The sequence below is a fragment of the Choloepus didactylus genome, chromosome 3 (genome assembly GCF_015220235.1).
Source record: "Choloepus didactylus isolate mChoDid1 chromosome 3, mChoDid1.pri, whole genome shotgun sequence".
Lineage (NCBI taxonomy): Eukaryota > Metazoa > Chordata > Mammalia > Pilosa > Megalonychidae > Choloepus > Choloepus didactylus.
The window spans coordinates 11,424,123-11,447,491 of record NC_051309.1 but is presented as its reverse complement, the minus strand read 5'-3'; the positions used below and the strand labels follow the sequence as shown (position 1 = coordinate 11,447,491).

The 23,369-nt window shown below is 35.8% G+C and overlaps 1 pseudogene; it reads left to right on the top strand.

The window, feature by feature from the left end:
* The first annotated feature begins 17,522 nt into the window (after nt 1-17,522).
* LOC119530198 lies at nt 17,523-18,661 on the top strand (annotated as a pseudogene).
* Nucleotides 18,662-23,369: the final 4,708 nt, after the last annotated feature.

Below are 23,369 nucleotides of genomic sequence, written 5' to 3'. Positions count from 1 at the left end.
AAGCTGCATAATTTAGTATTCAAACAATTCATTTAAAACTGAAGCTCTCGGAATTACTGTAAAATTAATCAGAACAAAGTCATCTTAACCCATCAGTTTGGTTTATCTTTAGTTAGTAAATTTGCAAGTGAAAGTGAGATAAATAAAAATGTTGACAGAGCTCCAACTGTCTCCTGGATAGAGTCCTCCAATCAGGGATATCAATGAAGGTTTGATAAAAGGTTTTGCTCCACTGTTGCAATGGTCCGTTAGTAATTGTGATCAATCAGGACTTCAATCTTGTTACATATTGTTAACTTCAAAGCTACTTCTTTGTTAGGTATTGTTCTACTTTCTAATTAATTTCAGTGTTGCTTTGTTTTGTTTTGTTTCGTTTTGTTTTAATTGAGGACTGGGGAAAATTTTGCAACATGTTTGAATTACCCATACCTTTCTGAACTTCCAAATTCTTTCTTGAATTTTTAAAATAGTGTCAGATGTTTTCCAACTACTAAGACATTTCTGGAGTCCAGTGGCTTTTAATTTCTGGAATATTCTGAACTTAAAAAGGATTTTCATAAATTTCTGAGTTATAAACATAGTAGGATTTATTGAATTGAAGATGTTCTAAACTGTCCTAGGCCACTGTGATTTTAATGGAATTTTCCAGTTCCTCAAGCACAACTGTGCTTTATGTTCAGGGACAACTGAATTTTTGCTCTACGTTTTTAATTTTAATGTAGAATTAGAGAGAAATCCAGTTTTGATGTACATTTAATTCTGAGAAAGTAGGCTGATTTCCTGGTGTTAGCACCATAGTTTGGAGTGGGATTTCCCAAGATGTGTCCTGTAAGACATCAGCAGATGCTACAAAAAGAAGAGAGGAAGGGAATACATGTACACATATTAGAAATTAATGTTAAAACTATTTAAACTGATTTTTCCAAATATACTTTTGGCTGTGGCAAACCCTTGAGCAGCACTTGGCAAACTTTTTCTTTAAAGGGCCAGATAGAATATGTTTTAGGCTTTGTGGGCCACGATTTGTCACAAAGACACAACTCTGTGGTGGTAAAGTGAATGTGTCATGATTAGAATATGTTTCGGGCTTTCTGGGCCATGATTTGTCATGACACAACTCTGTTGTTGTAATGAGAATGATATATAAAGAACTCGACATGGCTGTGTTCCAGTGAAAATTTATGTACCAAAAGAGGTGGCAGTTTGCCAATCCACAGACTAGAGAGTATGAATCTCTGATGGGGGAGAGATTTAATGACTCATCTTACAATGAAATCTCCTGCTTGTTTTGTTTGAGAATCACCTTGCAAGGCTACTGTCTTGACTATTCGCTGGGATATGGTGGTATGACTTGCTCTCTTAGACTTTCCAGTTTGTAAGCACCAAATTCCATGTATTGAATCACTTCCTGGTAAAGTACTTGAGTGGCTTCTGCTTCCTGTATTGAACTCATATGCCCCCCCAGGTAAGAGATCCATATTTTTTTTTTCTGGAGGCTTCTGGAGTAATGCTTTAATACATTTTAGACAAGAGGGTAGCTTTTACTTCATTAAGTACATTGAGAAGCAATGACCTATTTTGTGTTTTCTTAAGACAATTTTAGTTCCAATTTAACTTGTTTCTTGGAGCACTTGATGTATTCTCAGTGATATAGAGAAACAAGGGTTAGCAAATAAGGAAAACATGCAGGATGCTCATCTCTGCCCCCGGGTGATGAACACTCATAATTATCCCTTACATTCATAAATCATATTGTATTTTATGAAGCATTTACAATATCTCATTCTGTTCATGCAACAGATCTCTGAGGTAAGCATGACAATGATTATTTGACCCATTCAACCCATGAGAAACAGGGAACTCTTGGAAAGTTATTATTTTCCTTCTCTGTATACACATCTTTATTGCCTTGCATAAAGTAAGCACATAGTAAAAGCTGGATAAATTAATGAATTAGCAAATTACTCTCTGAGAGGTTATATATCTTGCCATGGTCACACAGGAAGTAAGTATTAACACCAAGATTTCAAAATCCAAATCCTATGATCACGCCATTATATCAACGCAAACTCATTAATTACACTCATATGATTCCTCGACAGCCTTGCATGAAGCTTCCCAGACAGAACACTGCTGGGGAGACAGGTCCAAGGAAACTTAAATCTCTAGACTTAGACTCAAGTCCTGGCTCTGCCACTTATTAGTATGTGACTTAATCTCCCTCAACTTCTCTTTCTGCATCTGTGAAAAGGGAATGGTAATAGTCCTTTACAGTTTAACCATTAGATCATGGATGAATGTGTCATTTAAGCCACAGATGAATATTGCCATACCTAACAGTTTGGGGCATAGAGCCTAATGAGCTGAGAACTGACTTGGATGCATTGGCTTTCCTCCAAAGTCTTCATTTTCTGTTTATAACTTACATTGCGCACACAGTGCCCACAGCATTATGCAAATATAGTCTAAATTTAAGTCTACTGGGGGGAGGTTACTATCTTCTACATGTCTATCTTGTTGTAGCGGGAAAACTCTTAGTTGCAACGATCTGAGTTAGATCCTTCTCTGAAGCTACCTGTGTTGCAGGGAAAAGTGAACCACAGTTCAATTGATTAGGGATCTGAATCTGGCCCTGGACAGATCCACTTGATGTTCTCCAGCCATTCAGTTGCCTCCTGGAATCCAGTTTCATTCTCTGCAAAGTAAGTAAGTTGGAATTGATCTCTAAGTTCATGCCGTGCTCTGAGATTCTTAGATTTCAGGTGTGTGTGCATGTGTGTCTGTGTGTGTGGGTGTGTGGGTATGTGTGTGGGTGTGTGTGTTTAGGTGTCATTTTTAGAAATCTTCAAGCAATTTATTTATGTAATAAGCCCAGCTATTATGAAAATATCACATCAAATGGAAATTCTCCCTGCAAGAAAAATTGGAAACAGTCTCTGAAAATCACTGAAATAGACAAGCAGTCCCTTTACAAAGTTGTGTATAGGGGGAAAGGCCTTGCCTTGGTTCTCCAAGATTTCAGACTTCTAACTTATTACCTGGAAAAATCACTGGCAGATCCTAACTTCAATAAGACTCAACAGGTAAAAGTCTTCCTAATTTTCCAGACTTAGTTATATCCCATAATCACCAAATCCCCATAGGGGACAAATTTCTAAGAATGTCAAACGCAGGGATGTCAGATCCATAATTTTCATGTATTAAGTTTCAACTTTTTTTTATCTTCAGTTTGGACAACTATTTAAAGAAAAACTCCATTCTGAGTGTTCTCCCTTTTCTGTGGTAGTGAAGATTTCATGTAAACCCCTGAGTGGATGTGGGGAGGGGTCCGGTAGCAGGTGGCATGAGGGAGGGTATGCATCCACCTGCAGCCGGCATCCTTCTCTGTCCAGCTCAGGCTGAGCCAACAGTCATGTCTGGTTGCCTCTCTTTTGCATCTATGCATGTGAGCGTCACCTGAGACATCTGTGTTCCCATCTGTTTCCTGGTTTCAGAATGCAGGCTGACATTCTCAGCAGGATCTCCTTGTCCTGATCACAGGACCTCCTTGTTCTGCAGCCCAGAAGGGCTACCGACTCCGTCTCTCAGCTAATTTTTTGCCCCCTCCCCAAAGACGTGGGAAAGCCAACTGCTGTCATGCTTTCTTCTGGGTACGCAGGATGCCAAATGCAGCTGCTCTTTGCCTTGGCTCGCCAAGGAAGCCTTATACATCATCTGTCACTCCAGGCTGTGATATTAAGGACACCTCTGTATGAACTGCAGATGGCAAAATGACATTGGCCTTCTCAGATCTCCAACCTTATCCAGGGATCTCATTGTCTTTCCCCACCCTTTGGAGCTAAATTCTGGGGCAGAACATGGGATCCATCTGCAGACCTCTACAAGGTTGTCTGACTCCATATCTCCCCTGTCTGTCTGTCTTCATTTTCCCTGTACTGAGTTTTTATTTCTTTTTGGGCAAAGGAAGAAAAGCTGGCTCAGGGATATTCCAAATCTATTGTATGAGCCAGAATTTCTGCTTTAGGAACTTGAAAGTTATTGTATTATCTAAACAAAGACCATCTTATATCATTTATCATTTTTAACATTTATTCCCCATTTTGTAAGTTAACAATGTATTCATTACCTTTTTGAATCTTTACCCACTTACTACTCTGTATTTCATAGAGGAAAAAGAAAATTTATGGACAGAAAAATGCAGTAACTTTCCTAAAGTCCCACATTTCAGAAGTCAAAGCATTGGGATAGAATCTCCAGGACTGTTAGGTGTGAGTGGGTTGAAATAAAATCCCTTGTTGTGTTTCATTGCATGGCCAACAGTCTAGCTAGGATGTCACATTGGGGCTATTTTCCTGACACTTGTACATAGTTCTGGACTTAATCCTAGAATCTTAAAGTTGTCTGTTCCAAACACCAAAAAGCACTTTTCAGAGAGCAATTTTCTTGTCTTCTTAAAAATTCTTATGTATTATTCTATTGTAAATGTCACTTCTCTTGCAATTTCCTTTTCTTTTTCTTTTCTTTCTTTTTTAGTATTTTTGTTTGTCCTCTCTGAAACTTCAGTAGACAATAATTCTGTTTTATCACTGTTTGTCCTGCCCCTAATATAACACTTGATACATATTTGGCATCTAATAAAAGTTTATAAAATGAACAAATGCATACTATGTGTCAGGGATTAAACTAAATCCTGGGATATAAATATAACTATGAGTTGGTTCCTAGGCTCAACATTCTCACAGTTTGGATGGGCAGACATATACAGAATTGCATAATTATAATGAAATATATTTGAGGCAAACTTTGAATTATGTATAAAGTGTGATAGACGCAGAGAAGGGCTGAGAAATATGAATCATGTTGAGAAAAAGAGGGAGAATCAAGAACGACCCTCAAAATTTTAGCTTAGGTGCCTGGGTGGGCTCTGGCTCCATTTGCTGAGAAAGAGAATCTGGGAGCAAAATAATGGAGGGAGGTGGGAAACACGGTTTTACAAAAGTCACCTTTCTCTGCACCTCATCCTGATTGAGTAAGATAACTGACCTGAGGAGAATAGGTGAAAAGGGAAGAGAAGACATCAAAAACAGAGTCCTGCAGGACACTGCCTTAAAGGAAGAGAAATGCATGAGGATATGCAGAAGGCCACAAATGGACATTACAGAGCTGTTGTCATAAAGGAGGACCAGGAGAGAAGGTGCTACAGAAGAGAAAGGTAGATGATGCCGTTAAGAATCTCTTATATATTGCAGGCCTTACATCCACCCTATGATTCAGGAATCATTATTCACAGTTTGCACAAGAGGATGCTGAGGCAGAGAAAAGCTGAATAATTTGCCCAAGCTACACTCCTAGTAAGTGACAGCTGGGACTTCTGCCCACACAAGCATATTCACAGAATGCGTACTCTCTCCCGCTTTATTCCAGAGCCTTAAATCACAAGCTGCTTCAGGGAGGGGTGGCCAAGTAAGGACTTCAGATTTGCTGCTGAATTTGGAACCAACAGAGCACTTGGTAGGTTTAGAAAGCAGTCTCTGTAGAGATATGTGGAGAGGAATGAGACAGTGTGGACTGTGGAGAAAATTCACAAAGAAAGAGTGAAGGCAGTGAGCTAAGCTAGGCTTTTAAAAGGCTTGATGAGAAGGGAAAGGGAGATATTCAATGGCAGCTGAAATGCAATATTGAGAGGATGCCAAGATGCTTTGAGGGTATGGCAAGGGGTTCTTTCAATCCCAATGTGTATATTTGATGGAATAGTAGGGAATATAGACAAGGTCTTCAGTCCCAGAGTAAACTGTTGAGCACAATCTCTATGCACACAGCAATTGAAGCCATATCCTGACATCGGGGATATTGAGCAGGAAGGAAAGAACTAGTAAATTAATAGAGAATCAAGCTAGTGAGGAGACTAGGGTAAAATTAAATCACTAAAGAAGGGAACTGTAGAGATTTGAGAATGTCAAAGCATTTTACACCTAAATTTCAAGACTCTGAAATAAATATTTAGGTTGAACCATATAACATTGTTTTTTGTTTGTTTGTTTGTTTTTTCCTCTTTGGCAGGCTGACTATCAGCAATTTCTTATGGTTCAATCTAATACAAGGTCATTGAGAATTCTATTTTTTTAAAAATCAGCCCTAGTATTCTACTTTCAAATAAATTATTTCACTATGTAAACAGGTAAAAAATAAAGCTATTTTTTTTTTTTTAATATTTGAAGAGGGGATGGGTGAGAGCAATTTTGGAAAACCAAACTGCTTGATCTCTGTCCCCTTGCCAACCCTCAATGCATTTTGGTGCCATTTTGATGGAGCCCAGTCTGCAAAAATCTCTGCTGTGGAGAGAGTGAGTAAACAACCTGGGAATGAAGACATCTGGATCCTAGATCTTTGTTCAACTCAGTGACCGGACGCTTGGGACAATTCCTTATGATGAGTGTGAGTTTTTTCCTTATAAAAGGAGAGGTGTTGATTAGGTGATTTCTAGGGTCCTTTACGTTTCAGAACACTATGCTCATAAGAGCCAGCTCCAAGATTGAAAGCAAACAGTAACCTATACATGAGTGTGCTCACTCATTTTTTTATCTTAAAATTATTTATCAAATAAAAAAAGAAAACATTTCCAAACAAAATAAGGCAAAACAATGGGAAAAACAAATGTCCTGAAATATCTCTTCCAGGTTCTGTGTATGTTCAGTTCTGGCTGCTCCCTCTGTGGCTTTTTTCTCTCCATGTGTGAATTTTATTCCAGTTATGAAGGACTTCAGTAATGGGATTAAAACCTATCCTGATTGAAATGGGCCATACCTGAACTGAAGAAACCTCATCAAAAGGTCCTATCTATAATGGGTTCACAGCAACAGAAATGGATTAGACTTAACAATATGTTTTTCTGGGGTACATACAGCTTCAAACAACCACACTCCATCCTCTGGACCCCCAAAAGGCATGTTCTTTCTACATGCAAAATATATTCATTCCATCACAATACCCCAAAAGCCTTAAGTCATTTCAGAAACAATGCTGAGTGCAAAGCCCCATCAATATCAGTTATGGGTATGGTCTATCCTAGGGCACATTTCCCCTCTGCCTGTGCACATGTGAAACCTAGAAAACAGGTTATCTCCTTCCAATATACAATATAGGGATAGGCATAGGATAAACATTTGTATTCCCATACGGAGAAATTGGAAGGAAAGCAGAGAAATGGGTACTGAACAAATCCAAAAGAAGCAGGGCAAACTCCATTAGATTTCAAGGTCTGAGAATCATCTGGAACAATGTTTTGTCTGCTGGGCCTGATGAAGCAGCAGCTCAACCCTTTCCAAGTGCTTGCACAGAGGCTGTGTTCTCCCAAACATGGGTGAAGACTCCACTCTCTCCAAGCACTGGGGTGGCCGCCAGACTCTACACTCCCTGGAGCAGAAGCCCCACCAGCTCTAAGCTTTGGGGTAGCAGCACTCTTCCTGAATAACAGGGTGGGTGGCCTGCCCCACTAAGTGCTGGTTTAGACTCACCTTTCCACACACAGGGTTGGTTCAGTTAAACCCTCCCATGGAGCACTATACTTTGGGGACTCACTTTCTAGAAGTTCAGAAATTTCCAAACCATAATATTCTGGTTTCTTTGTGTCCAGAAGCTCAGTTCTCAGCTTATCCCTTTCCTCTCCCATCTTACTACAAGCTGCAAGGAGAAACCAGGCTGCACTTTCCACATTTATCTTAGACATCTCCTCAGCTAAATATCGAAGTTCATCACCTTCAAGTTCTGCCTTCCATCTGGTATCAGAACTCTGCCTCTTCAAAACAAGGATAGCCTTTCCTCCAGTTTCAAATAACACATTCCATATTTCTTTCTAAGGCATCCTTGGAAGTACCTTTAGCATCCATTTGTACCAACAGTCTGTTCAAAGAAATCTAGGTGTTCTCTGCAAGCACCTCACAATTCTTCCAGATTCTACCCATTTCCCAATCCCAAAGCCATTCCTACATATTCTATATTTGCAATAGCAGCACCCCACTTCCAGTACCATAATCTGTTTTAGTGTCTTGGGCTACTCAAGCAAATACCATTAAATGGGTCAGGTTAAACAATGGGAATTCAGTCACTCACGGTTTGAGGCTGGGAAAAAGTCCAAATCAAGTCTTCATCAAGGTGATGTTTTCTTCTCAAAGACTGGTGCTCTGGACCTGGCTTGTCACATGGCCAGGAACATGGCGCCATCTCCGGCTCTGTTTCTTCTCTTCCAGGTTCCGTTTATGTTCAGTTCTGGTTACTCCCTCGTTAGCTTGCTTTTTCTGTGTCTGAATTTCATTCCATTTTTAAAGGACTCCAGTAATAAGATTAAGTGCCATTCTGATCAAGGTGGGTCACACCTTAACTGAAGTAACCCCATCAAAAGGTCCTACTTAAGATGGGTTAACACATACAGGAAAGGATTAGATTTAAGAACATGTTTTTCTGGGCTACATACAGCTTCAAACCACCACATCAAATGTACTAGCATGGATCCATTTGAGCATCGAGACTTTTCTGGCATCAGTGACTGTTAATATTTTCTGAAATTAGATGGAAGGCTAAAGGGAGGAATTGCTACATATTTGTTTCTAGTTCTTCAATTTCATGATGCTATAATCCTTTCCTTAGTCTGCCCCCAAATAGCAGAACACCTATACTTTCTAGCACAGTTACTGTACCATTCACTCTGCTCTTAAATTCTCATAAAACGAAAGGTAATTTATGTGCTCTTTTGACCCTAGTGCTTCAAAATCCTTAATATCAAATATTGAAATGCCTTCCTGTGAAAAGCAAAGAAAAAGACCCTTTCTGCTCTAACTTTTCAGTCTGCATTTGGCAAGTAACAACATGTTTTCAAGGAGAAAAAACTTTATGTCACTGATTTAAAATTAAATATGGTCCCATTTAAACCTGTTTTGTTTTTCCCCTAGCCAGATTTCAAGGGGACTTTATAATGAATAATATATACTTTAGACTCATGTTCAATCCTAGGCTTGTAAACACTTATTTGTACAAATGCATATTTTTCCATACAGAGAAAGCATATTAAAAGTGCTGTTCTGCTCTATCAATTATAGTAAATGCATGTTATGAAAAATCCCCTAAAATACCCAATTTTCTGGCAACAGGGACTATCTTATTAAAAAGTCATTTTAGTTTACTGTGCATGACTAGGAAAATAATGATATTAAATAATCAGCTTACTGCTCAGCTGAGCAGCCCTTTCAAAATCATGATCGATAGAAAGTGAGAGTTGGAAGTGTCCCAGGAATCCCACAGTTCTGGGTGCCCATGCTGTGGTCCATGGAACATTGGAGTTATAAAAAGCACACCCCGTAGATTCAGAAAATCAGACAGCGCTGGGCTTAGTCCTGACTGGGTGCAATGGATCAGTGGGACTATCAGCTGAGCCAAGTTTCCTCATGTTCTTTGAGGATTTTGTTATTTTTATTGTTATTATTATTATTACTACTACTATTATTATGACTATTGTTATACTTCTGGGGAAAATTATTGGAGTTTTCCTTTCATTTTTTAGGTAATATATTCCTAAGTTTTAAAAATAAAAATTATGAAAATACATAAAGTGAAAAAATTTACTCTCACAACCTTGTCCCCCAAATCCGAATTTCCTTCCCCACTGGAAACCAATCAGTGTTATTAGTTTCTTGTGTATTTTTCTGAAGATATTTTATGTATTTACAAATAAACAAATAAATATTTACTATGTCACTATTGACAGTCCCCTACACCTTACACTTTTACTACAGAAATATTAAGGATCTCTTCATTGAGAAGTACATAAGCGCTTCCTTATGTTTCTTTGAATTGCATCATATAGATCCACCATGATTTATTAAATTAAACCCTACAGATGGACCTTTATATTGTTTCTAGTATTTTGTTATCAAAATAATGCTGTAATGAATACTGTCGTACATACAGGAATTCAAAAATGTGCAAATATACCTGCAGCATTAATTTCTAGAGGTAGAATTGTTGCCTAAAGCATTTGCTCATTTGTTAATTTGATGTAATTTCCAATTTGTTCTCCATGATATTTGTATCAATTTCTATTTCCACCAATACTTCCCACCACAATGGCCAATGCTGTACATTACCAAACTTTATTTTTTATCTCTATCCATCTGATATGTAGAAAAACTGCCATCTCGGTGTAGTTTGAATTTGCATTTGACTGAGGTTGAGAATTTTTAATATGTTGAAAATACGTTTCCATTGTTTTATTAGTAAACTATCTGGTCATATACCTTGAACATTATTTTTTATTGGGTTGTTATTCTTTTCTTGGTAGCTCTTTTCTATATTAAGGAAAGTAACCTCTACTGTGATATAAATTCCAGGTGTTTGATATATCAAATATCTCATAATCATTTAAAAACAATTAATGTGGTTAGTTTTAGAAGTTGAATCCTTGATTTTTTTTTTTCATAGTATGAAAGGTCTTGCCATTTCAGAAGTTATGCATTAGTCTTCCATTATTTGTTCTATTATTTTAAGATTTATGCTGTACATTTAAATCATTGTTCCATGTGGAATATTTCCTGGTTAAGGTTTGAAGTATAGGTACAATCTTTTGTGTTTCTGTTTTGTTTTACAAGTTTTTACTGAGCCATGCTAATATGTTTTTATAGAATAGTCAACATTTCTCCCAATTATTTCAGATTTTACAATTGTCTCAATTAACTATGGATATGGGTCATATCTCATATGGATTTGGGTCTATTTCTAGGCTTTCCATTATAATTACTTAGTGTGCATTATACTCATACAACAGGACATTGCTATTTTAATGACAATGGATGTATAAGAATTTTAATATCTGATATAGTCTCTACTCATCACTATTTTTATTCATACTTTTCCAGACTCTTCTTGATTATTTTTTTTTACTAAAAAAAGATTATAAACGTCTTGTTTATAATCTTGTGGCAAGAAATGCAGACACAAAACAAAAATTATTGGTATTTTATGGACTAAAGTTTAATTTACAGTTAAACTTAGGACAATTTGACTTATTTGCAATGTTTAATGTTCTCATCCAAAACTATAATATGTCTTCCACTTATTGAAGCATTCTTTTCTATCTTTCAAGAACATTTAGCCTTTTAAAGTGTATTTCTGTATAGTTTGTCTCATGTTTGAGAACTTAAAAGTATCTCTTTTCCTGTATAATTTCTAATTGGTTACTGTTGCTGTAAAATGAAATCTACCCATTTATTTACATCTATTTTGTACTCCACTACTTCATTGGATTATCTAATTGGTTGGAATGATTTTTTGGTTGATTTTATTCAGTTTTCCAGGTAGACAATCATTTGACCTGTCAGTAGTGATAGTTTTAATTCCACCTTTCCGATTTGTATAATTACAATGTTTTTCCCTTATCTAATTATGTTTGCTAGTGTTCAGAGAAATGATAGTTAATATTGGACGTCATATTTTTAACTTTAGTGAAAGTACTTTGTTATTTTCCTTTTGTGTATGTTGGCTTTGCAGCTGAAATGGATGTATTTTTATTATGATAGGCATTCTTATATTCCTATTTTGTTATTTTTAAGTCAATAATAGGTGTTGAATTTTATCAAAGGTCACTTCAATATCTATAGATGCAATCATGTTTTCCTGAGATCTATTACTATGATGATTTATATTAACATATTTTTAAATTTTGAATGATTTTATTATCTACCTAAATACTGAATAATTTTGGTCTACTTTTCTTTTATTGTTCTGCTAAAACCTCCTTAATAAAATTATACTTATGGTTTGTGCATCAGTTTTGCCTTATTTAATTATTCTTTTGTTGTTTATATCCCCCCATTATAGTCATAGCTTCATAAAAACAAATAATTTGTGTCTCTTTGGTTGTCTGCCCAAACTCCAGCACCTATAACTGTGCCTGGTACAGTATTCAAAAATAAGCTGAGATTTGTTCATTCAATAAGTTGAGATTTTTCTGTTTTTACCTTCTTTTTTGATTTCAGTGTCAACTTATATGCACTCAATAAAAATCTCTGGGATAATTTGAATACAATTGGGATTATCTCTATTTTAAAGTTATAGTTTATCTAAATCAGTTGGAAAGCTTAACTTGGAAACCCAAATGTGGTTATGAAGCAGTTAAGATATTTTGTGTGTCTGGAAGTAAGAGAAGTTTAGTTTCATTTAGCATTTAAAAACATACTTCAATTTTAGCACATGATGTTTGCTATTTTATTATAAGGATTTATTCCCTATGAAATATTGAACCATATTTGTATATCTATATATCTATATATCTATGCAAAATAATATATGTAACATATCTGGAAGTATTCCACATATAAGAAGGAACTAGAAAAAAACATAGTGAGACATGAGTTCTTGATTTTGTGATTTATGGGAATGGAATAATACTGTTTACAGTCATATGTGTTATTTTAGCTCAATAATAATTTTCTAAATTCACCCTGTTTTTCTGTGTTGTAATACATTCATTTTTATTGCTGTACGATATTCTACACATTGGGTTGTTAGTAGTTTCTTGATAGTATGAGCAATACTGCTATAAATATTTTTCTTTACTCCTGGCAACCATGACTTTTGCTACAAGATATTTAGATGAATTATACCACTGTTTTATATGTACAAATCTGATCAGCTTTACAATATACCTCAAAATCGTTCTTCAAAATGCCTGTATTAATTTACCATCCCACCAGCAGTATTATCAGGGTTCAATTTAATGAATATTCAAAGCCAATATTTGATATTGTCAAAATTACTTATTTTTGCCAGTCTTGTAGTGTGCTATCATACCTATGTTTCTTAATTTACATTTCCTTTTTATCAATGAAGTGGAACATATTTCATTCATATGCTTTTACTGGCCATATGTATTTATTGTTTGTCTTTCTTTTCCAGTGAAATTTAGGTTAACCACTAATTTAATTTCTTTAATGGTTGTAGTATTTTTCAGGCTTTCTATTTTTTTTTCCTTGTTTAAGTTTTGACAGTTTACATGTTCTAGAATTTCCTCTGAGTTTCAAATATATTGGCATATAGTGACAGAAGGATTATTTTCTTATTCATGTTTTCAAATTGACTGTACCTCTACTTTATCTTAATTTATGGTTTCCTTTTCATTCTTAATATTGCAAATATTGATTATTTGTTCTTTTTGTGTTTCTTGAATCACACCAAATAATTATTTATTTATTTAATCTTTCTTTTTCTCTTTTACAGAATATTTGATGCAGGGTTTTTTCCAGAGATTCCAGGATAACATATAATTAAAAATCGAAGTGCCCATGTGTTTATTTTCAATATTTATATGAAGTTAGTTTTCATGCCTATTTATAATTAGCATAAAATTGCCTTTGTTTTATATTAAAATACAATTTTTTGAAAAACTTAGTTTAATTCATTTATTTTATGTATTTACATATATGTTTAATTGTAGTTCTGTGAGTTTGCTATATAATAGAGTATCTGTTTCTGTACCTTTTAAAGAACTTTTCCTTATAGAGCCTTTCTTTTTTCAGGAACATGGATTAAGATTAAGAACTTGTCTTTTGTCGGGTATGTGATTCAATCCCCACTGGTTTCCTACTGATTAAAATCAGCAAAATGTGAGCTCACAATTAAAAAATCTCCAAACACCTTAGGAAATTGGCCATAATGAGTGACTGAAAGAAAAAATAATATAGAACAAGGAGCAAATTTAAGTATTACTGAAGAATTCAAATATTGAAATTATCAAATACACAATGTGGAATAACTGCTATGTGAAATGGTTAAATATATAATAAATTGGAAGTCAAAAATTGTGAAAAGAAAAATAGGCCATGAAAAATGCCAGGCAAATGTTTAAAATACTAAAATAGAATTCTTTAAAATAAAAAAAAAAAGAAATGAAATTTTTAAAATGACATAATGTATGTTTAGCAGCAGATGAGACATAACAAGAGAAAAGATCAATTTTTAAAAGATTTACTCATAATACAGCATAGGAAAACAAGTAGATGAATAATATGAATGAAAGATTAAAGGTTGGGAGGAAAGAGTATGAAGATGTAAATATGCATGTATTCAAATTTTCAGGATTAAATTGAGACAATGTAATAGAGGAAATATTTGAGGAGATAATGGTTGAAAATTGTACAGAATTGATTACATATATGAATCCATGAATAATTTAAAAATTAATCTCTACCTTGTTTCATTGTAATGAAAGCTGAGTATCTCAAAGACCACTAGAAGATGTTAAAATCAAATATACAAGTAAAAATCTATACTAAAGAATGGTAATTAGGACAACTGACTTCCCAATAACCACAATGGAAGCTAAACAATGATATTAATGGGCTAATATCATCAGAGAGTTGAGGGAAAATAACTGTTATCCTAGAATACACAATAAATTGAAAATGATAATTTGAAATTATTAGGGATTTTTTGGACATATTTTAACCTGGTGATAATCATTTATAAACAGTATTTCTTGTTTGTATCATAGTACACTCTTATTATAAACATTAATGTAATTCATATGTAGACAATACAGAAAATAGGACAGTGACCTTGATAGTAGGTTGTTTCCAAGATAGCTCCCACTGATCCTCACTTCCTGTCTTTGTGTAGGCCTCTCCCATGTTGTCGCAGGGACGCTTTGTGCAATAGAATACAGTAGAAGTGATGATACTGTAAGCTTGGCCTCTCTCTCTTTGGGTGACTTACTGTGGGGTCTGGTGAATGCCATGTCATAAGGAGAGGCATGCTTGGTGAGGAACTGAGGCCTTTGACCAACGGCCAGTGGAGAATTGAAGGCTCCAGTCAACAACCATATGAACGGCTTTGGAAGTGTATCCTCCAGCCCCAGGCAAAGTTTCACATGACTATAGCCCAGTTCCTATCTGGAGTGCAAGCTCCATAGAGACCCTGGACCGGAACCACCAGCTAAAATGCTCCTGGGTCCCGACCCACAGAAACCATAAGATCACAAAGGTTTGTTGTTTTGAGTCACTCAATTTTGGCATAACAAGTTACATGGAAATAACCAACTAACATTTTAAATTCCACAAAAACATTAACATTTTGGTGGATGCATAAGCAATAACACTTAATTGCAGAAACGCCTTCAAAGTTGCAGAAACAACATATGAGAGAGTTGAAAGCTACCTGGGTAATATGCTAAAAGGTTTCCCTTTCAGAATCTGCTAGATTTCTCTCTCTGGAATTGGCACTTGTCACATTCTCCCTTTTTTTTTTTTTTTTTCCCTTACAACCACAGGTAATTTTATATTAAAAATATTATTCCATATATTGTTTTAAACCTGTTCTTTAAAAAAAAATATGTTGAGTATCTTTCCAACTCAATGTATATAAATATACATCAAATTTTATACAGGTTGCAGAGCATTGTATTACTTAAATAATCATCATTTATATAACCCATCCAATATTGAAGGCAATTTAACTTGTTTCCATTGCTTTGTTTAACAAAACTGAGATGAATATCCTGTACATTCATCTTTGTTTACTGCTAAATTACTGCCTTAGGTAAAGTTCCTAAAAGTGCAATAGCTCAGCAACAGTAATGGACACCACATTTAAATGATTTATTTCCCTTTCCTATTTCCAAATTATATGCTCATCTTTTTTGGAAGTGATATGTTTGTCCTCATGTGACAAAAAAGAAGAATCATAGTATTAAACCCCTTCCTACTTACCCACAAACATATTATACTTTCTAATTTACCATGACTATTTCATCAGACAAAGAACAAGGCATATTTGAATTTTTCTCATGGCATGTGTTTTTTATTTTTTTAATCAGTGTCAACTTAATGTAACAGATTGATTTTTTGGAGTATCTTATTTCCCTTAACTTTGTTAAATTTGCTTTGAATTACAAAAGTGATACATCCTTTTGTAATAAGTTTAGCCATTTCTGCATGAGTTCATGTAAATTTGGCTATGCACACCTAAAGGCAATGCTGCTGCACGGTGCCACTGCCATTTCTCCATCTGCCACCTGGACTCATGGGAAAGTGAGGAAAAGCCTTTCTTTTCCTAAGCTCCCATTCTTCTTGTATTCTTTGTTTCAGAGTCAGGGAGATAAATACATACAAAATACAATTATATAAATATAATATATAATTGAATATATTATAATACATACATGTACAAGATGCATATGAAAACAAATATGTACACAAACATGCATATGCATATACATATACATATACACATACATCAGTGGTGAGACAGCCATCAGTTCTGAACCTGTAGCGCTTTAAATGGCATTGGGCTGTTACCTCAGAAGGGATAGAGGCACATGGTTTAAAAAGTGGACAGACTCAGATATGATTGCTTCAATCCCTTCAACCTGGGAAGGAGAAAAATGTTTTTGAGGAATAGCAGTGAACTCTTAGAAGATGCTAGATTCACACTAGACCAATATGACCACATCAATGACTCTGAACCTTGGGCCCTAAGCACTGAGGCCACAAGAACTTAAATGAAAGTCTCTATAGCCAAGGTAGGAAAAAAAATATTTAAAAGCACTGGGCCATAAGGAATGTATTCTCACAACTTAAGAAAGGGTCCTTCCACTTCCTGGAAAATGTTAAGTCCAGGGACGGTGAGAAGGCCCTGAAAAATGTCTGATTGTGGACTTCTTTTTATCCTTGTGACATGGGAGCACTAAACCATTGAATTACTTTTTCTAATTTCAAAATTGTGACATTTATTACCACCTGAGTATCATGAAATAATCCACATCTGTGACACCTAGATTGTTCAATTCATTCATTTATTCTTTAATTCCCACAGCTATTCAGTGCTAGGCTAATAAGTATTGTAATGATGGACAAACATAATCGTTCTCCTAAAATTAGAATTGAGTATGGACAGCAGACTTTAAACAATAACCATCATTTAATCAACCAGAATAATAGGAGTATGTGATCAGATTCACTACCAACTTTAGCCAGGGTTACTTGGCTCAGGATCTTAGTTATAGACCCTAGTTAAGGAAATATATAGAGCATCTCTTTGGTGATGTTGAAGCAGAAAAGGACTTTGTCAATTCTTACCTAAACTAGTGTCCCTGCTAGCCTCCCTTTACTTTGCTTTTACTTTCCTTTTTTGCACCTGTAAGTAGGCTAAGAGTTTGGTTTTAAATGCACTTGCTCCTTTGTTTATTGCCTATGTTTATGTTAAGAATTCAACTCTATGAGCTAGGGACTTGGTTTCCTCACCACTGTGTTTGCAGTGTCTTAAAAAGTTACTTGCCTGAAGAAGTAAATAAAACTGACTAGGGAGCTTTTACAAGGTATCAGCACTTTTCTTTCATTGGGGAAAAGGAGTGAGGAAAGTACCAAGCAGCAGCAGACTTTTAAACTTTAAATAGACAGGTCTGAGTGCCTGAACTTAATTTTTCATTTTACCTCAACCTCCAAGGAGTTCAATCACTTGGTGTACCTGCTTCACTTCTTTAAATGAAGGAATGGTGCCCAGGCAACAAGGGTGAATGGAGGGCCTTAGGCAAACTCTCTACAAGGTTCAAGCCTATTCCACACCTGGAGGGAAGGTGTGGCTCTCGGTCCATTTCATTTTCTGAATCCTGCTACTGGGGCCAGAGGTTGAATCTGCATGGGGTTATGAGCAGTCAGCCTTTCATTGTAACACCCAAAAGCTGGTTGTAAAAGCTTGCTATGGCAAGTCCTTCCCAATCTCTCATGTGCATTTCTAGGTCCTACAGATCATTTTTGCGTCTATACCCATGCAAGCCCACGTGTTCTACGTGATGTGAAAAGAAGAGAAACTGAACAAGAAAGAGGAACTAAAAGTTGCCCAAACTGATGGTGTCAGTGTGGAGATGCACGTGAAGCGAATTGAAATAAAGAAGTTCAAGTATGGCATTGAAAAAACCGGGAAGGTAAAAACACAAGGGGACTTGCTGCAGACCTACATCATCAGCATCCTTTTCAAGTTAGTCTTTGAGGTAACCTTCTTGCTGATCCAGTGGTGCATCTGTGGATTCAGCCTGAGTGCAGTTCACACTTGGAAAACAGCTCCCTGCCCACATCAGGTGAATTACATCCTCTCTTGACCCACAGAGAAAACCATCTTCATTATCTTCATACTGGTGGTATTCTTGGTGTCTCTTTCCTTGAACATCATCAAACTCTTCTGTGTCTTCTTCAAGGACCTTAAGGAACAGATGAAGGGTAAAGGTGATCCTTACCATGCTACCACCAGCCCGCTGAGCCCCACCAGAAACTGTGGATCTCCAAAATATGCTATTTGAATGGCCGCTCCTCACCTACTACCCTGCACTTGCCCATGTTTCCTCCCAGGCGCAAGCTGGTGACTGGAGACAGAAACAATTCTTTGTGCTGCAATTACAACAAACAAGCATGTGAACAAAACTGGGCTAATGACTGCACAGGGCAAAATCAAATGGAGCAGGCAGGAAGTACTCTAACTCCTAGGCACAGTCTTTTGATTCTCCTGATGACAACCAGAATTCTAAAAATATCTAGCTACTGGGCATGAACTACAGCCACTAGCCATTGTGGACCAGCAGCCTTTCTGCAGAGCCAGCATTGTGCCAGCAGCAGTCCCAGCCCGGTGACCTGGAGATCTAGAGAAACTGCTCCACAGCATCGAGCTGCTGCTCAGCAGTGGAGAGGAAAAAAAGGTGCTGTAGAAAGGGCACCTTAGGTGTGAATTTCGTTCCAGTGGAGGTGGTTCTCAACAGCCTCAGTCAGAGGCCTAGAAAGCATGAATGCTTTACAGGGGTTCATTGGGGGTGTCTGGGATAGGCAGGTGGACAGGGAGGAGTTAAGGGAGGTACATGTTGCTGCATTAGGTGATACATAGCTAAGGGCTGCTTCTCACTGTGCCCTGCCCACTCCCCCAACCACCCCTGCTAGAGCGGTTTTGTTTATGTGAAAGAGTGGGTGATAACTTTTGCCAGGAAAAAATATTTGCTGAACATTTTGTTTCTTTTCAACAAGAAAAAAGATAGAGGATTGTCCTATGTCCCTGCTAAAACATTTCATTGTTAAAGTTTGCACTTCTAAGGTAAGCTTTCCAGATCTGATCCTCTAGGTGTGATGGACTTGGGCTACTATATTTTTTATTCTTTATATTGGCTAAATGTTCAGACAAGGTCCACAGATAAAACTTTCCATGTACGTGCAAATCTCAGACAGTTCTATACACATTCTCTTTTTCATCCACTTGCATTATATCATTACTACCACTTCCTGTCATCATTCCTCAACTATTATTTACATTCATTTAATGATTTCCATAAGCATTTAAAAAACAGTTTGAATGTCCCTACATTTTTTTGAGTTAGTGTCAGGGAGGCAAGCCATGCTCAATATTTAACAATCACTTGTTGCATGTGTGGTTTGTGTGGAAGACATCTGTCTTATTTGTTGTGTATTGCTACAAGCAGATGCAGTATAAACTCACACACAGATTTGAAAATAATGCACACCCTGTTCAAATCTGAACCTTTTTCATAGACTTTGTGGAGTGGCCCAATGTTGTGTTTACATTATATAATTCCTGCTGTGTAAGTAAAGCACATCTTTTTTTTCCCCCTAAAATGAGTTTTCCCCACATATCTTATTATAGATATGTGGGGAAAACCCCACATATTAGTTGAGTATGAATCATTGTTTTTCTTTTTTTCTCTTTTTAAAACATAGTAGTAACATGGATGATTTCCTTTTTCTGAAATTTAATCATCAGTGCTTGAATGATAGAATTTCAGTACTGTAAACAGGCTTTAGTCATTAATGTGAAAAACAGAAGAAATGCGTAGAGCAGACTTTTATATTTACCTACCTGAATTTTGCAGTGACTGGTATTCGTTTGACAACCTTTTGAAGTGACCAACAACTTTGACCTTTGCACTAAGGCTTCATTTGGAAAGCAAAAGAGGTTGGAAGAGGTTTCAGTAGTACACATGTAACTAATTTACTTGAAATATATGCTAAAGAAATCTACCAGTTTCTTCAAATACCATTTTTAAACTCATCACAGATGATTGGTGAAAATACTGAATATCATGCTTTTCTTACTGCAAGTCGGTTACATAAACAGCTTAGTATAATGAAAAAGACTAATTTGTTTGACATTCCATGTTAAGCTACTGTCATGTTCAGCTTCATTGCATGTAATGTAGTCCATCAGATCGCGTGTTCTGGAGAGTTTTCTTTATTCAACAAAGTTTTAATTTCATATAAAGTTTTAAAAAATGACTCAGGATTATGTCAACTCTTTCATAATCATATTAAATGGGAATATGATCAGCAAACATCACACTTTTTTTCTACAAAAGCTAGCTTTTATGACCTTCATGATATATAGCATTTGACTTCTCAATTATTTCTTCTCTTCTGATTCAGAAACACTATTTTCCTTTCCTTCAGCCATCCAGGAAGTCGTGACATGGAGTCCTTCTCTAAGCCATCAGACTTGGAGGACTTTGTGTCAATGACCAACTTCCCTCCTAGCTAAACCTTATGCATTTTCTCATCCGTCTCTTTCCTTTTTGATATAAAAATTGTAAATACTACTGTATATACAGATGCAGTGCAGTTTTGCTATAATATCAATATGCCTACTAAGGTACAGGAGACTTTATGATTCTCATGTATTCTTTCAAATGTTTGCTGAAATATAGGAATTTCTCTTTATTTTTCATTCAAAACAAATTTCTATACAAATGCCTTGCACCCATGGCTTTCTTTCTTACTTGGCTACTATAAAAGGGCAACTCACTCATTTCAGGTTAGCTGCCACTTGAAAAAGATTCCCTCACTACTTACACCCAAACTACAATTTGATTGTTCTCAAACTTCACTTGCTTTCTATAACTTTAGCAGCAGTAATTAAAGGTGTCTGTTTGTTTCCTTGTTGGGATTTGGCTGTTTAAATATTGTATTCCCTCTTAAGCAGGAATAAGGTCATTATACAACATCATATATTAGTTTTCCTCACATATTCTATTACAGATAAAAGACAATACATATTTAGCAATTGTAGGTTGAATAAGAAGATTTTCCCTTAATTTTGAATCCCTCTAGAGCCACTTAGTTTATTCTTTCCTTTTAATTTATTCTGGGAGGGGTACTTATCCAATGTAACTTAACTTAGTACCTCTACCTCAGCAAACTTTGAACATGAAATAAGTAGTGCAATCTGATAGCGCCTATGGAAAGAGTGATGCATACTCCCCTTTTCTTCATCATCTATTGAATGTGTTTTCCCTTAAAACAAAACTCAAATGTTAAGTCTTCCAAAAACAAAATGGATAGAGACTAGCCATGTATCTGTGGTGGCTTATAATTAAACAGATGTTTTTCAGCACAGAGTTATAAATGCTAGGTTAGTGGAAAACAGAGAAGGGGAACCTAAACCATATTACAAAACTCAGATACATACCATCATTCTGAGTTATCTCATGAACACTATTTTTTGTTTTTGAATTAGTTAATTTCATTTACAGAATAAAAACCCGAGTCAGAACTTTGACTTCTGGGTGCAGAATAGATGCTTGCATCATGAATATAGAGGGTTTTTATTTTAGCCATATTGGAGGCCACAGTTGACTTCTATGCTCCTTGACCAAGATAAGAATCTTCCCGAATTCTGTACTGTCATCTAATCTCCAGAGAATAGCACCAGAGATACCTAAAATAAATCCATTCAAAGGGATGGCTATTATAAATAACTTATTTTCCTTTTGTGTGACATTACACATAGTCACTCTACATTATTCAGATGTTGAATATCCATGCTGTGAATTATTCAGTCTTCTGCCTCATCTCCCTCTTGATGTCTAACTTTTGCCCTTTTCTAAGTCATTAGAAGTTTTACTGAGATGGACAAAGAAAGGCTTCAAGCTAAAGAGATATGCAGATCCTGTCTTTTCACAGCAGATAAGTTAGATAAAGTGCTAATATTTTGGACAGCAACATCTAAAGTTTTTAATATCTGAAATGGGTAAAATAACCATGGTGAAACTAAAGAAATGAACAATAATGGTGATTGATTCTTTCATTCAATAAGTGTTTATCATGTTTTATGTGTCAAGTACTGAAATAGGTATCTGAAAACACTGGTAGACAAATAATAATAATAATATAAATAGCAATAACAGCAATAATAATAATAAAACAATAATCTGACTTTTAGGATCTTACATTTTACCTGGGTAAAACATGAGCAAACATAAACAAATAAGCATGAAAATGTTAGAGGATGAGAAGTACTAAATTAGAATAGTGGGGTAGAAAGTATTACAGTTTGGGAATTACTTTAATTGTGGCATAAATGCAATGTTCTACATTGATGTACAAATACTACTCAACTGAACCATTCAAGAATGAATAAGACCCAGTCAAGCAGTGGATCATAGAAAAAAGTTAAACATAGAGTCATCATATGATCCAGCAATTCTATTCCTAGGTATTCACACAAGACAAATGAAAACATATACACAAAAACTTATACACAAATGTTCATGGCAGCATTATTCATAAAAGTCAAAAAAAGGAAACAATTCCAATGTTCATCAAATGATGAATGAATAAATAATATGTGATCTATCCATGCAATGTATTATTATTCAGCCATAATAATAGAATGAAGCATTGGTAGATGCTAAACTTGGATGAACCTAGAAAACATTATGCTAAGTAAAACATGACAGACACGAAAGTTCACATTTTATATGATTCCATTTTTATCCATTGTCTACAATAGTTAAAGTCATAGACACAGTAGGGGGAAAGGGAATGGGGGTCATATATCTTTTTAGAGAGATGAAAATGTGCTGAAATTAGATGGTATCAATGGTTGCACAATCTTGTGAATATACTAGAAGCAACTGGATTGTGTGCTTAAAAAGGGCACATTTTATGGTATGTGTAATATATCTCAATAAAAATAAGCAAGGTGATTTATTTGTCTGCCTGCTAAAATACGATTTTTTTTTAAACGAAGTTCTGATTATGTCATCCTCCAGTTTAAAATCTTTTAGTAGCTCCCCTGAGCCTAAAGGATAAAATTAAAAAGTTGAGGTCATCATGTACATCTTTTATTATGTTGCCTTTACCTAAGTCTAGAGTCTCAACTGCAGACATTCCCCTTTACCTGTTACTTGAGTTATGCAAGACATGCCTTTGCTTTTTTAAACAGTAATGGTTTGAAGCTTTTATGTCCCCCAGAAAAGGCCATGTTCTTTTAATCCGTTCTTGTGGTTGCAGACCTATTGTGGGTGGGACTTTTGCTGAAGTTATTTCAATTGAGATGTGTAC